The sequence below is a fragment of the Podarcis pityusensis genome (genome assembly GCF_964106645.2).
Source record: "Podarcis pityusensis genome assembly, chromosome: 17".
NCBI lineage: Eukaryota > Metazoa > Chordata > Lepidosauria > Squamata > Lacertidae > Podarcis > Podarcis pityusensis.
In genome coordinates this window covers 36678886-36694245 of record NC_138042.1, presented here as the reverse complement: position 1 = coordinate 36694245, position 15360 = coordinate 36678886, and the positions used below count along the sequence as shown (strand labels likewise).

The 15360-nt window shown below is 43.7% G+C and overlaps 1 long non-coding RNA gene across 4 annotated transcripts in view; it reads left to right on the top strand.

Moving 5' to 3' along the window:
* Positions 1-1942: 1942 nt before the first annotated feature.
* LOC308466307 overlaps positions 1943-15360 on the top strand; it is a 101706-nt gene continuing 88288 nt past the window's right edge. For 3 of the 4 annotated variants that reach the window (XR_013980707.1, XR_013980708.1, XR_013980709.1), the window contains exon 1: positions 1943-2037. This is a non-coding gene — a long non-coding RNA (uncharacterized lncRNA). The remainder of the gene's footprint in view (positions 2038-15360) is intronic. The other variant, XR_013980710.1, reaches the window with a different exon arrangement.

Sequence of the window (15360 nt, the reverse complement as noted above, 5' to 3'; positions counted from 1 at the left end):
CAGGTGCGCGCAACCACACAAAGGGCACCCCCCATTTAATGTGGGGAGTGATCATTACTGACTGTTGAGTATATGAAACTAGGAAACAGATTCAAAGAGAAAGACTATAATGTTGTAGTAGTAGCTTACAAGCATTTACTCCAACATGGGAATGAGGACAATTTGAATTCATTATGTGAAATAGTGAAATACAACACAGACAACCATGAAAAACTAACAGGGCTTAAGTTGGCAAATTCCCTTATTAGAATCATAGAATCATAGAGTTGGAAGAGACCACAAGGGCCATCGAGTCCAACCCCCTGCCAAGCAGGAAACACCATCTGGAGCAGCAGAAAACAACCTTTCTCCCTCCTCTATGTGACATCCTTTTATGTATTTGGCTATCATATCACCCCTTAACCTCCTCTTCTCCAGGCTAAACATGCCCAGCTCCCTTAGCCGTTCCTCATAAGGCATCGTTTCCAGGCCTTTGACCATTTTGGTTGCCCTCCTCTGGACACGTTCCAGTTTGTCAGTGTCCTTCTTGAACTGTGGTGCCCAGAACTGGACACAGTACTCCAGGTGAGGTCTGACCAGAGCAGAATACAGTGGCACTATTACTTCCCTTGATCTAGATGCTATACTCCTATTGATGAGGCCCAGAATTGCATTGGCTTTTTTAGCTGCCGCATCACACTGTTGGCTCATGTCAAGTTTGTGGTCAACCAAGACTCCTAGATCCTTTTCACATGTACTGCTCTCAAACCAGGTGTCACCCATCTTGTATTTGTGCCTCTCATTTTTTTTGCCCAAAAGAAAGAAAGTCACTGATGTAATTTGCGTATCAGCTCACAAGATATGGATTTATATTTCTCGGACTTGGTCTTTTGGTTGAGACTGCAGTGACTTTTCCAAGCAGTACTGCAGCAGTCAAAATGGGGGGTTACAGCACTAAACTGTTGACATCAGGATTCAAATTCTCACCCAGTTACTATCTCTCAGTCCCAGCCCACTTCACAGGTTTGTTGTGAGGATAACAAAAGGGAAGTGTTACCCTGAAGTCATTGAAAAAAGAGTTGCTTGGAAATGTGAGACACAGAAGACCAGAAGTATATTTTTGCTTCATTTTGTTTGTGGTAAGTATGTAGTACTATTTTTTGAAGATAAATGCCACTGACAGCTATCAGTATAATGGTCTTTTGGTTTCAATGGCTTTCTGTATGCTTAATACTCTGTTGGATTGTAGCTAATGTATTTGGGGGTATTAAGATGGGCCATAGATTCCTCACAGCTATTGCCCACTCACAAACACCAGCCCTAAGTAAGAGACACCAAAGGATAATTACAAACTCAATTGGACTAGGATTCAGTATTTTTTTGAAAAACAAGAAACTACCATATACCTTCTTTGCTTAGGCATATTTTTCTTGATTTGGTGGAATTATTATTGTTGTTTATTTTATTACAATTATTATTTGTATAGCACCCTTCAGCGAAAGATCTCAGGGCAGTTCACAAGATAAAAATACAAGATAAAAGCACAAATAAACAGTTAAAATAGAAACAACAAAACAATAACCCCTCCCTCCCGCAAACCCATTTAAAAGGCTGTGGAATATTAATCAGCCACAAAGGCCTGGTTGAAGAAATCCTGTGTAAGTGAATTAGGTTTTAACAGGTATTGTTTCATGTGTTCTGACATCTGTACTGTAATGTATCTGATGCGGGAAGTTTTCACTCTGGTCCAGTGAAAGTTTGTTTAACTGTTGCTTGAGGCGTCAACTGACACCTGTGAGGAAGGTTGGAATTAGAATTCTCAGTATGCAAAAGAGGGATTGAAAGCCTGCATATTTTGATTGGTGGATGCAGGGTTAGAATTTTCAGTTAGGCAGTGTGATTGGCTGGGGCTACTGCAGAAGGGCCATAGGAAGTGTATATATAGCCAGGTGCTGGCCAGAAGAGCAGCTGTTGGTGTCATGGAATCAGCCAGAAGGAGGAGGCAGCAGAGGACCAGGACAGGTGAAGAAGAAGGAGGAGGAAGACATGAGAAGCAAGGTAGGGCAGTTTGGTGTCCAAAGTCTTGGGGAATAGCCAAAACACTTGACTTGGACTGAAGAGACAAGTGGAGAACCTGTCTGCTCAGCTGAGGAGCAAAGTGGGAGGCAGCTTGGGATGTTGGTTTTTGGGGATTGGAAGGAATACCTGAAGGAAGATTTCCTGGTCTGTGCAGGAAGACAAACTTGGACTTCAGTAGGTCAACAAAGGGTTAGAAAAGAGACTTCCAGCCGAATCTGCAGTTATCATGTTGGTGAGGCTTAACTGGCTAGAGAGAATAAAAGGGCAATTTGGCTGGTCTTTTAACAGGGTAGTTAACTACTTCCTTAAAATATAACATTAATAGTTGGCTGTAAGCTGTTGGCTTTAAAGTGACCCCAACAAGTTAATAAAATGTACACTCATTTAAGGAGACATGCGGTACTATTTTAAAGTAACCAGATAAGGTTGTGGCCTTAATCTGTTGAACTTCAGGTGCTAGACAAAGATTTTTCTAACCCAGCAGGCATTTTAAGGAATTGTTTGCTTTCATTATTAATTTTAATTGATTTTCACCATTGTGAGTTTTGGGGATTCATTCTATTTGATATGCGGCAAGCTTTTTGCTTTTTTTTTTTATGTACAGCACTTAGAAATTCCAGTGATTGAGTAGTATGCAAATAGCTTAAGTAAGTAAATAAGTAAATAAGTAAGTAAAATGACCCTTGGTGGGGAGGAGGAGATAGTCCAATTGCAGCAGGGTCTGAGGTCTTGCTTGTCTCTCTGTCTTGTTCTTCGGGTAGATGATTCTGTAGGGGAGGGAGAATTCACCTGGAGCAGGCTGATATTATATTCACCTGCCTCCTCACTCCTCTGTTCCTTCCATCAGTGCAGCTGTTATTAGTAGGCTTTGCCTTTTTTCTTTTTTAAAGCTATACATGCAGTATTTAAAGTGGGGGGGGGACCCACAAAGCTGATTTTAGAGAAGAGTGAACGGCAAGCAACCCCATTTGCAACCTAAGTTATCCTACAGTGCAGTTGCAGCCTTAAGTATAGCTGGCAGCCGCCTGGAAAATAAGTAAACAAGGCAATTATTGGCGATGCCTCCTTCTCCGATGTATTCTTTGCTAGCTTTCATATACTTCAACTGAGCAGAGCCACGGATGAAACTCCAAAGGTGTGCAGGGCATTTGTGGGAGGAAACCTACAGGGGATTTCTGGAGAGAACTGTTTTTTCATGCGTCTTCTCCACTAGCAGAAAAATATACTGTACCTGCGGTTGTCTGCTCATCCTAGGGGCTTCTGAAAAACTCACAAGCATTTTCTTTCATTTTGTGAAAAAGTGGGAAGTTGGGGAGAAGTGGAAGAGTGTTGTTCTTCCAGTCTGTGTATTGAAGGCACTGAATACACCCCCCGCCCCCGTGCAGCAAGCAATGTGTGTATGTGTGAACACACACACACACATATATATCAGGAGCAATATTTCAAACTGAGCCAGGGTTGAAGAACCAACAATAGTATCTCAGCCCACTGACTCATTCTACTGAGAGCTAAGAGACCAAAGCGCTCTTTAAACCTTCCTCCATTCTGGGATGGACAGTGATGTTGATAAAGCCCTCTTTTTTGTACTGTACATACTTACTCAGAGGCCCAGTTCAGTCTTTAATTCTATACCAAGGGGCAAGAGAGGCTACAAACTTAGAGCTTGCTCAGTCAGTAGACCACGAGACTCTTAATCTCAGGCTCATGGGTTTGAGCCCCAAATTGAGCAAAAAGACTAGATGATCCTTGTGGTTCCTTCCAACTCCACAATTCTCTTGTGGTCAGACAGTGGAATGGACTCCCTCAGGAGCTTGTGGACTCACATTCACTGGAGGCTGGATGGCCATCTATCCATGGATAGAGCTTTTTTTATATATAGGAAACCACTAAAATTGTTGAGCCTTTTTAAGGAAAGTCCCAAAATTGTTGACTATAAGACTCACTTTTCCCCTCCTAAAACGTAAGGGGAAATGTGTGTGCGTCTTATGCAGGCTGCGCACCTATCACAGAAGCCAGAACAGCAAGAGGGATTGCTGCTTTAACTGCACAGTGATCCCTCTTTGCTTTTCTGGCTTCTGAGATTCAGAATATTTTTTTTCTTGTTTTCCTCCTCCAAAAACGAGGTGCATCTTGTGGTCTAGTGTGTCTTTTAGAGCGAAAAATGCGGTACCTAAAATCTGGGACAAAGTGCCGCCTGGACGTCAATTCCGAATTTGAAATTCCAGCCCTAAAATTAATTAATTTAGGCAGCCCTAAATTAATCCTTGTTTCCTTTCTGGTGTGAACAGCAAAAGAAAAAAGCAACTTGAAATGAGGTGGGTGGAGGAAGTGACCTCACTGCATTTAAAATTGCTAATGTGTGCATATTAGCCTATAAGCTATGAGCAGGGCATTTTATTTCTCCTGTTTCCATTTCCCCTGGCTAACGCAAAACATTCTCTGGCTACTGAGCATGCTTAATCCTCTCTGAACTCGCCCCACCTTTAATTACTTCTTTGCAAACACCATATTTCTCCCTCTTAATTCTCATTGTGGTCCCATTTGGGCTTCAATCCTGTTGGCGCCCATCACCTGGGTTTGCTATTAGCAGGCAAGGTTAGCTGTCCCTTGCACCAACCTGATTCTTTTCTGTCCACACAATTTCTCTTTTTTATCTGTCCTCTTTTCAAATGAAATGTCCGTTTACTATTGCTTGCCATGTTTTCATTTACAGCTGCACACACACATAGGAATTCTTCACAGAGCATGGCCAAAATATAGGGCACAATCCAGGCAAAGTTTGGCAGTTTTAAATCCCATTGATTTCAGTGCGAGAGCCTGAGCACATAGTTAACTCTCTGATTGAAATCAATGGGACTTAAAAAGTGCTTATCTTTTGCTGAGGCAGGCCTTTGCTATTTCCTGATGTTTAGCCATGACTACTGGAGAGTTAGCTTGTGGAATTCTTAAAGCTGCCCACTTTCCTTATGCCTTTTTAAATACCTCTGAAATAAGGTGGGCTTGCAGGTGTTTGCAGTATGGCTGCTTATTATTACTGCAAGGCGGAAGTACCTGTAACATTGGTGCTAATTACTTCACCCAGTAGATGGCAGTGTAGAGCAAGGTAAGATTTGATTAAGGAGGAAGAAACAAAAGGTTATCAGACAGGAGCAGTCTGGCATGAGGTGATCTTTTCTATCATCTGCAGGATTTTAAGGGGTCTGTAGTTCACCTGAAAACAGGAAAGCAGTTTTCAGCAAGAGAAACAACAAAAAAGCAGCAAAAAAAGGCAGAGGCAGTTTCTAACAGAACAGATGTTCACAGGTTATAGGGACAGATTGCTGTGTATTCTATGCCTGCGAGAATGGTTTGGAAACTAGCAGATCATTGAGACCAGAGAAATGCAGGAAGGTAAGTAGATATATAATCTACATACCTTCCTGCATTTCTCTCATGAAAATAGGGACGTCTTTATTTATTTATTTTAATCCTTCTGACTGAGTTGTCCCAGCCACTCCCAGCATAATAAAACATTAAACATTAAAAAAAAAAAAATCCCTATACAAGGCTGCCTTCAGATGTCTTCAAAAAGTTGTACATGCAAGCTCAAGAGTCCAGTTCTTAGTTACAAGTTGTTTAATGACTAGCTGCAGTGAAAACACTTCAAAGAGAGGCAGGGCCTAACATTTCTGGTGTCTTAACTGCTCAGAAGGGGAGACCCTGCATCTGGAGATGAGTCGGGAGGACAGGAATGAGGAACAGTCATCTCCTTAATACATTTTTTTTTTTTTTTACAAAAACTCCCCTCCCAGGAGGGGTGGCATCCATTTGTGGGTCCTAACCAATCAGTACCAAAGGTTCACATTTGGCCAAAGAGGCCAAATAGTAGGAGTTGACAAGAATTTTGAAGGGAAAAGGGACTAAGCATAGGTCACAAGCACTGTATTCAATCCCATAGCTACCTACTGTGAGTTTGAAATCCCACCGGATCTTGCTAATTGTTTCACTGCTTTACTGGTCGCATGTTTGCTGCTTTAAACTTTAGCATCAGGCAATGGTCGTTCATACATACATACATACATACAAGGTAAAGGTAAAGGGGCCTCTGACCATTAGGTCCAGTCATGGCCAATTCTGGGGTTGCGGCGCTCATCTCGCTTTATTGGTCGAGGGAGCCGGCGTACAGCTTCCAGGTTATGTGGCCAGCATGACTAAGCCGCTTCTGGAGAACCAGAGCAGCGCATGGAAACGCCGTTTACCTTCCCGCTGGAGCAGTACCTATTTATCTACTTGCACTTTGACGTGCTTTCGAACTGCTAGGTTGGCAGGAGCAGGGACCGAGCAATGGGAGCTCACCCCATCGCGGGGATTCGAACCGCCAACCTTCTGATCGGCAAGTCCTAGGCTCTGTGGTTTAACCCACAGCGCCACCCGTGTCCCTATGATCTGAGTTCATAGTTAAGGAGAATTAAGTTAAGTTAAGGAGAATTAAGTTAAGGAGAATTAAGTAACCACAATAAATGCTGTCAAACTGTTTTTATTCAGTCTTGAAGATATCCAACAGGGGTCTCTGAACCTTACGGAGAATCTTTTACCCTCACTATGAAATCTCTCCCCAGCCTCCCATCTCACGTCCTAAATCATGAGCAAAGTTGTCTATGACGGAGCAACAAGGGGTTCTTAAGAGCACATTTCCTGGTTCTTTTTACCAGCCATGGGATAGCTCAATTGGTTAGAGCATGGTGCTGATAACACCAGGGTTGCACAGGGTTCGATCCCCATATGAGACAGCTACATATTTCTGCATTGAAGGGGGTTGGACTAGAAGATACTCAGGATCCCTTCAAACTCTACAATTCTTTGGTTCTATGTGATAACGCACAATACCCTCATCCCTTTTTGAACATAGATTTAGCTGGGTTTTCATTACTGCGAGAATAACGGGTTGCATGCAGGAAAAGCTTCACTCTCTTGCATAAAGGTTACAATAATAATAATAATAATAATAATAATAATTAATAATATGATGCTCATCTGACTAGGTTGCCCCAGCTACTCTGGGCTGCTCCCAACAAAAAACAGCAAAAACACAATACACCAAACACTAAAAACTTCCCTGAACAGGGCTGCCTTCAGGTGTCTTTTAAAAACCACATAGCTGTTTATCTGTTTGACATCTGCTGGGAGGGCGTTCCACAGCGGGGGCATGACTACCATAAAGGTTCTCTGCCTGGTTCCTCTTGCAATGAGAGAACCACCAGAATACCCCTGGGGCTGGATCTCAGTGTCTGGGCTGGACGATGGGAGTGGAGACGCTACCTTTTAACAGTGTAGGTGCTGCAGGAGAGGATGCTGCTACTGCACTATGAAATGCATGGGAAGTATTTCCAAGGAATACGTGAGATACAGGGGGGCTGAAGCCCCCAGGGAATGGGAGGGTGGAAAGCAGAGAGACCAGCAGTTGATGAAGCAAGAGCCAATGACAGGCACAGCCACCTCTGGATTAATTATAAGTGAGACAGTAGGCATCAGCGCTTGAGTAATGTTCACACTAGGAGAGGGAGGGACTCAATGGATGCTATAGATGGCATATTCCAATGTCCTGGGCTGGGATAGTATATGTTGCCTGCCTGCCTGCCAGTGCACATATTGCTCCATATGTGGGTGTTGCGCTTTTCTCTGAGGAAGAATCGGGCCTCAGAGATTTAACCTCAAAACTCAGGGTTTGAGCAGGTTTATTCCTGGATTTAAACGTGATTTTAAACACTGCTCGAAAAGCACTATATGTATCAGCCTGCAAATACTGCAGCATTAGCAAGAAGTGTGTAAATTGTGACTTACATATTTCCTGTTCCATGCAGTTTGTAAAATTCACCATTATCATAAATTTCACCGCAGTTAGGCTTAATATATGCAAAGATAAATCTAATAAGATGCAAAGGCCCTGAAGATCAGAATGTCATAACATTTACAGACCATGAGGAAGGAAGCAGACCCTCAAGGAAGCATCTACCATAAATTACAGACAAAAGGCAAAAAGGGAAAGGGGGGGGGGAAACGGTGGGGAGGGGGAGAGAGAAGTCAGAGTCAGACCTTTCCAATATACAAAAAACATCCCCCGGACAGTTTGCCAAGCTAATGCTGCTTTTTGGTTATCCATTGTTAGCATATAGGTCAATCCAGTGAGCAGCTGAACAAGCAAATAGTTATATAATTCAGAGGCTGTGATGCGCATGGGGAGCTCCATGCACACAGAGGCTTCCCACTTTATGAACAGGCTGTGATATATTGATGGCAATGCTGCCACCGAGCAGAAGGCACATGCTCCCCTTCTGCAAGGAGAAACTATTTAGCCTTGGCTGAAGAACTAACTCTCATTCAGGCAATAAGGAAGGGAGGCTCTGTGTGAGATCATTTTCAGAGAGCCCCTGCCATGCGTGCCATGCTGGGGTTGGGGAAGTCTTGTGCCCTTTGCTCAGCAGTGCCCAGTTGTTATTATTTATAATAATAATTATCATTATTCTGCCTCAAGGCAGCTCACAAAAATTAAAACAAATACCAATAAAGCAGGCACAGTTTAAAACACATGGAAGGTTATGGTTAAAAAGTATTAAACTATCTATAGAATTAAAACAATGCAAATAAAACCCCCACATCTATTTAAATGCAGATGGGGGGGGGGGAGAGAACTACAGTACAGTACGCTAAGACCCCTTCCTTTAAAAGCAGTCAGTTCCCAAAAGCCTGTTGGGATAAAATAGTCTTCACCTGCCAGCCGAAGAGCCTGGGCAGGTTCATATTGTGCAGTCCTTCAGATAGCCCGTACCTAAGTCGTTTTCTCTTCCCAGTCAGCAATGTATAATATCAATTAGGCAGTATTGGTGCCCCGCCCTGTCCCTCAAGGCTACTGCCTCCTCTGCATGTGCTGGCTCAGCATCCTCCTCTCCACCAAGAAGAGCTTGGCTGGACCACGTTGCTGTTGAGGAAGATTCATCACGCTAGTGTGCAACCAGGAAGCCGCTTCTGTTAAGCCTCCCCTTGTGCACCAGCAGAGTTGAATTATTTTCCCAAGCTTGCTTGGAAAACAAGGAGTAGCAAGTCAAGTGGTGGTGGCAATAACAAACCACCTCACTTGGACTAAATCTAGTTTGAATGAGGGAGGGGAAGGAGATGGGGAAGCCATCCTCCTGCCCTCTCTCTGTCTCTAAGCATCTTGTACAAACAGAAAGGCTGGTTGGCGGCGGCGGCGGCGGCTGCTCTCCTTCCCTTTCCAGAATCCTTTGGGTAGCAGCTGATGTAAGACCCTGTCAGGAACTATGAATGGGACAAGGAAGCTCTGGAAGGTGGTGGTGGAGGGGGGTGGGATGCAGTGCTGTTCCTACTGCTACCACTCAAATTTGCCACCCTGGGCACCTGCCCTGGGTTGCCCTCCTGTAAAAATGTCCCTGTGAGCAGAATAGTACTGTGTTTGTGCAATGGATAACTTCTGTCAACAATAAATCCCAATGGCCTTAGACTATTCCCAAAAGATGAAGACAGGTTTGTTGCATCAAATTAAATTACTGGCTATTAAGGTCCAAGGTTAGTGGAGTATTCAGATACTTCTAAGTAGAATCAAAATTTGGGTTGCCAGGCACTAGCCTTTATAATATATATGCAGTTTCTGGCTTCCTTATGTCACATTTGCATCAAGGTCAAGCTCTGGAAAAGGATCAGGACTTATGTCAACAGTTACCATTTGAATTTATGTATTCAAGCACAAGTGTGTGTGTGTTTCTTTTTCTTTTGAAAAAAAAAACTGCTCTTGACTTCAACAAAGCAATTGCAAAGTTACTCAAATGGGGAAAGCATTTTGAGAGTTCTTAAGTCCATGACAGAATTCAAACCACTCACTATGCTGAGAAGAATAGCTCCACCAATGGAGATGTCATTTTACATCTTAGACTAAAAGAACCGTCCATGAATAGACGGTCTAGAACCTTAAACACCAAATGGCATGTGCAATGTCATCCTAGACACATTGAACTGAGGAGTGAGCCCAGTTGCACATAATGGGTTTTACTTCTGAGTAAGCAAGTGCTGGACTGCAAGAAGATCAAACCTATCCATTCTTAAGGAAATCAGCCCTGAGTGCTCACTGGAAGGACAGATCCTGAAGCTGAGGCTCCAATACTTTGGCCACCTCATGACAAGAGAAGACTCCCTGGAAAAGACCCTGATGTTGGGAAAGATGGAGGGCACAAGGAGAAGGGGACGACAGAGGACAAGATGGTGGGACAGTTTCTCAAAGCTACCAGCATGAGTCTGACCAAACTGCGGGCGGCAGTGGAAGACAGGAGTGCCTGGTGTGCTCTGGTCCAGGGGGTCACGAAGAGTCGGACACGACTAAACAACAACAACAACAACAAGCAAGTGCTGAACATGGAAATCCTCTCCTAATCTTCTAAAATAATTCAGTTAGTTTGCATTTGATCCTCTGCGGAAAGAAATGTGTACAAGGAGAGGATGATAGTAGATAGACTCAACCCTTTGATGCCATCAGGAAATGCCGACCCACCAAAAGTATCAGAACAGAAGCCTCCATTTTGACCTTTCCAAATCCAAGACTAACATAAAAATGAAGGGGATGACAAGAGGTATCTATCGCATCTCAGCAATCATTACAATTGAAAGGTTGACCCCCCCACCCACCCCATAGCAGGTGGACTGCCTCAATTATGATGGATGAGGAGTGTGACAGCTCTCAGGAGATGTAGTGGGAAGCTGGCAATTGCTCAGTGAGCTATGACGTTGCTGGTAGAGATCTGACAAGAACAGAGCATTTTTATGAAACTACAGAGCTTAAGTTTCGGTGGTCTTTAATTTGCTTTATAACCGATTGCATAAACTAGTTGGTGAAAATAGAACTCTTTCACAAGAACGGAGGGGGGCTTATTGGGTCAAGGTGATCCAAATATGATTTTATTGTTCTTTCTTGCCTACCTTAAGTTTTTTGGGGGAAAAGAACCTAGAAAGACAGCAAAACATGGACAATCCTGACACTCTTTGAGCGCCAATAAATTTTCACACAGAAAGAGGTGTAATTAGAACTGAGGGGAACAACACAGGTGGGCATGAAGAAAAATAATGGACTTACCTAGCAAGTTTGAAAGTATCTAGTATTGAGCAAGGACAGGTGCGTTCAAATCCTTGCTTATCCATAAAGCTCTCTATTTGATATTGGACCATTCTTTCTGGGCCAAACCATTGTGGTAAATGTGCAGTGGCCACTGAAAAAAGAAGCCATGTGTCTTATTCCTCCTCTGTACCACCCAGTGGAACTTACTTCATGTGGTGAAATCATGATGCCCCCATGTTCTCCCACTCAGTTGCCTGTCGTTAGCAGGCTATGATGCAGAGCAGGTCTGGAGATATGCCGCATGCTGTGGGGAAAGGTCTATTTGACATTATGGAGGGGAATATGGAAGGAGCAAGATATGTAGTAGCCAATTTGGGCAACTGCCCATGTATTTAACCTAAATCTAGATTGCCTCTAGCCGGGTATGTTTAGCCTGGAAAAGAGGAGACTGAGACGAGATATGATACCAATCTTCATATATCTTAAGTGCTGTCAACATGGAAGATGGAGCATGTTATGTACTGAAGTCTCACCCTGGGCCAGCAGGGGGATACTGTAGATAGTTATGCAAATGAAGGATCGAAAGTGACATTTAGTGATTGGATAGTTTGTATGCAAATGATCAAAAGTGACGTTCAGTGATTGGATAGTTTTAGAAAGTTGCAACAGTTATGCTGTTCTGGAGCTCTATATAAGCAGGCTGACTGAGCTCTTCAGTTCAGTTCTGTTCTGGCCATCTGAATAAACAAGAGCTGTCTGAAGAATCGCTGTGTCGTCTGATATGTTCGCCCACGACTTAACAGAGCAAGCTTGTTTTCTCCTGCTCTGGAGGGTAGGACTTGAACCAATGGCTTCAAGTTACAAGAAAGGAGATTCTGACTAAGCATCAGGAAGAACTTTATGACAGTAGGAGCTTGTTTGACAGTCGAACAGACTCCCTCAAGAGGTTGTGCACTCTCCTTCCTTGGAGGTTTTTAAGCAGAGGTTGGATGGCCATCCATCTTGGATGCTTTAGTTGTGATTCCTGCAGTGCAGCGGGTTGGAATAGATGACCGTTGGGGTCCCTTCCAATTCTACGATTCTAAGATTTAACCTAATCCACCTCAGGTTTGCTGTGAGGATGAAAAATGATTTTTTTAACACGCACATAAGCCATCCTGAGCACTCTGAAGGAAGGACAGAATAGAGATGTGACAGGTTATCTGGTTAATTAAAATAATGAACAATCAAGGCATAATCCCCATGTACGGGTTTCCTCCCTAGAAATATCTTGCACTAAACATGGAAATCAATACATGGAAGTTGACAAATGTACTAACTAGAATCCAAACTGTGAGGGCACCTGGTTCAAATTTCACCTCAGCCATTTAGCCATTGACCTCTGACAGGCCAACATTCTTAGGCCCCACCCCCTTCATTTTCATTGTTTAATTATGACATGGGTGTCCCACAAATCGTCCAAAGAGTGGGAACACTTCCCCGCTTCACAACAGCCCTGTGAGATAGCTTAGGCAGAGACAAGGTGATTGGCCCCAAGACTACCTGGGGACACAATGTTCTTCATTTAAAAGACACATACAAAATGCAGGAGAGGAGAGCTCTGTTGTGCTCAAGTCCTGCTTGTGGGTTTCTCACAGCCATCTGGTTGGCCATTGTGAGAACAGAACACTGGACTAGATGGCATAGCTGTCAACTTACAGATTTGAAAATAAGGGACCAGCAGCCACAATAAGGGACCTGCAGCCTCACCTGTTCCAGGCACTCCAGTCTTCCTGTCCTCCTGCAGTCTGGTCAAACTCATGCTGGTAGCTTCGAGAACACTGTCCAACCAACTTTGTAACCAGAGGTTCAACTGAATAGAATCTGAATCACATGCACCACAAGGCCTATGCAGCCTCAACTTAAGATGGCTCCCCGGCCTGGCTTTGCACTGCAAAGTTTGCAGCAGCACGTGCAACAAAATGGCGTCCAGCATTCAAAAACCCCCACAGCTTGCATTAACGAGCCACACACAAGGCATGCAAGCTCCACCCCCAGTCGTTCTTAGACTTCTTATTGGGTGAGCAACACAGCCAAGCAACACAGTTGGAGCCTCCCTCCTCCCTGGCCGGCAGGGAGGGAGGGAGAGGAGCTGCTTGCTTTGAAATTTAAAGGACATCGTTTAAGGGACATCCATCAATAAGGGACAGCAGCGGGACATGGCACTGGAATAAGGGACTGTCCCTTCAAATAAGGGACACTTGACAGCTATGCTAGGTGGACCCTTAGCCTGATCAAGCAGGCTCTTTTTATGTGCTTCTGCAGATCCTCCAAGTGTCTGCTTTCCAGCGACAGTCCCGGATTTACAGAAGCTGTTCCAGATTCTGATTTGATCCCGGAATGTCCCACTTTCCCTTAGAACATCCCTATTTGCATAATAATAATAATTTTTTATTTATACCCCGCCCATCTGGCTTGGTTTCCTCAGCCACTCTGGGCGGCTTCCAACAAAACACTAAAATACAATGACCTATTAAACATTAAAAGCTTCCCTAAACAGGGCTGCCTTCAGATGTCTTCTAAAAGTTTGGTAGTTATTTTTCTCTTTGACATCTGGTGGGAGGGTGTTCCACAGGGCGGGTGCCACTACCGAGAAGGCCCTCTGCCTGGTTCCCTGTAACTTGGCTTCTCGCAGTGAGGGAACCGCCAGAAGGCCCTCGGCGCTGGACCTCAGTGTCCGGGCAGAACGATGGAGGTGGAGACGCTCCTTCGGGTATACTGGGCTGAGGCCATTTAGGGCTTTAAAGGTCAGCACCAACACTTTGAATTGTGCTCGGAAACATACTGGGAGCCAGTGTAGGTCTTTCAAGACCGGTGTTATATGATCTCAGCGGCCGCTCCCAGTCACCAGTCTAGCTGCTGCATTCTGGATTAGTTGTAGTTTCCGAGTCACCTTCAAAGGTAGCCCCATGTAGAGTGCATTGCAGTAGTCCAAGCGAGAGATAACCAGAGCATGCACCACTCTGGCGAGACGGTCCACGAGCAGGTAGGGTCTCAGCCTGCGTACCAGATGGAGCTGGTAAACAGCTGCCCTGGAGACAGAAGAAATGTTGGAGGGTATGCTTCTGATCTTAACTATTTTTAAAGTACAGGATACCCCAAAATAACGGGAGATTGCTTGAGATGGAAATAGAATACTAAGCACATTTGCCCTCATTCAGAGGGCCCCTTGCCCATATATCAGATTGTACCCCAGGAAATGATTGGTTTTGCAGGGCAGAACCCACCTTCACTGTGTCAAATGGCAATATGTTGCTCCGTTCATTTCACAGGGGCTTAAAACATATGTAGGAAATATAGTAGCTGTGCATACTACATTGTACCCATGGACCTCAGTCCAGCTGCAGTCACAAGTGTGACCCTAGAGAAGGTGTACCCCCACATATAAGCAGGTTCATCCATCAAGCCTAAAGGGTAGCCTGATATTGCACCCAGTGCAGAAGTATATGCTCATTATCTGCACACACAGATCACCCTTACTGGATCAGTGTGATTATGTTTACTGTCCAGGACAGGTTATATAAATGCAAAAAAGGGGAAACAACCAGGAACAATAGAAAATGTGCATCAGAATTCTTGCCATGTTCATAACTGCAAAGCTTGCAAGACTTTCATTAAGTGCAGAACCTGCAATTTTCGGGTGCGGGTTTATTAGCAACTCAAAGAAGGGGACAAACATATTTTTAACAGTGCTGAGGTAATGAATGAAACTGATTTAGATCACCAAAGGGTCTGGTCCATGCCTTTTCATCTCATCAGTGAACACTTAATTTTTAATATCCTCATATTTGCCACACTCCCTTTAGATTATTGAAACACAGTATTTTATCTTTGAATCATTAACTTTTGCTGCCTACTTTGGTTCTCCCTCTGCTCTGAACATCTCTGATTATAAATATTTCAATAATTCAAGTCTCTCTTATTTTAACTCTCACTTATATAATTGCAAGTATGAATGTGCAGCGGCAAGTTAACACGGATGCCATAAAAAGCCAAAATAATTAATCACTCAGCCTCCATTAGAGGATCAAGGGCAAGGGAACATGCTGTACTAATATATATATATATATATATATATATATATATATATATGACGCAGAAAAAAAATAGCTTGGTTCTGATTTAGATCATTTTACAATTGTAAAATGCTGTTTCATGCTCTCAAC